The sequence below is a fragment of the Oncorhynchus nerka genome, linkage group LG11 (assembly GCF_034236695.1).
Source record: "Oncorhynchus nerka isolate Pitt River linkage group LG11, Oner_Uvic_2.0, whole genome shotgun sequence".
Taxonomy (NCBI): domain Eukaryota; kingdom Metazoa; phylum Chordata; class Actinopteri; order Salmoniformes; family Salmonidae; genus Oncorhynchus; species Oncorhynchus nerka.
Window position 1 is genome coordinate 72511915 of NC_088406.1, and position 870 is coordinate 72512784.

Below are 870 nucleotides of genomic sequence, written 5' to 3' on the forward strand. Positions count from 1 at the left end.
TGGTCTGGACAGACGGAGTTACTTACTTAGGTCTTTTTTAATGCTTAAATCTTAATCCCAGAATAACTCAAACTCCAAACGCCTTGGCTTATCCCTTCTCTGACAGGCCCTAAGAGGACCCTTGACCTTGTCTGATTGGCCAGAGCTTAGTGGGTTCAGAGAGCCGCGAGGATTTGGTCGGTTTTGCACCACTGGTCACAGTGGCAGAAAGGCTGCCTGTTATTAACCTGAAAACTCTGAGCAGCCATGGAGGAAGTAGGTCAATGTCAAGATAAGACCCTTATATTAACCCTTCACTTGTGTATGGTGGTTGTGGTCATCCCACTCTAGCAGAGGGGTGCTGAGTGTTAGATCCTAGCAGAGGGGTGCTAGTGTTAGCCTAGTAGCATAGTGGTTGCAAACATACGGTGGTGGATTTGGTTAGGTCCGTGTCAAGAAGTAAATACCCTTGATATTATTAACCCTGTTGTGTCCTTGGGGTTTTTGAAAGGTGCTCTAAATTCAATGTATTATTATGTGTTATTCATATCATTATTATCGCACTCTTGATGGTTGCAGCACCAGAGTTGAGGATTTGGTAGATCAATGCGGAGAAAAGACCCTTTGGATATGAACCCCTGCATAACAGAACACTAAGGAAAGGAAGCAGAACCAATCCTCTGAGGGGTGACAGAGAACCTGTGAGAGGAGGCTAACTAAAGAAATAAACTCTCACTAGGCTTTATGGAGGACAAGAGCATGGAGCATCTGGTTCATTCATACAATGAGCCTACATTGGGGTTGGTTTTGCCTGGCTGAGGTAGAAAGGAGCTGTGGGCGTTCTGCTATGTGACTGGGGAGAATGAAAACACTGGAGGGAGGAGATGGGGC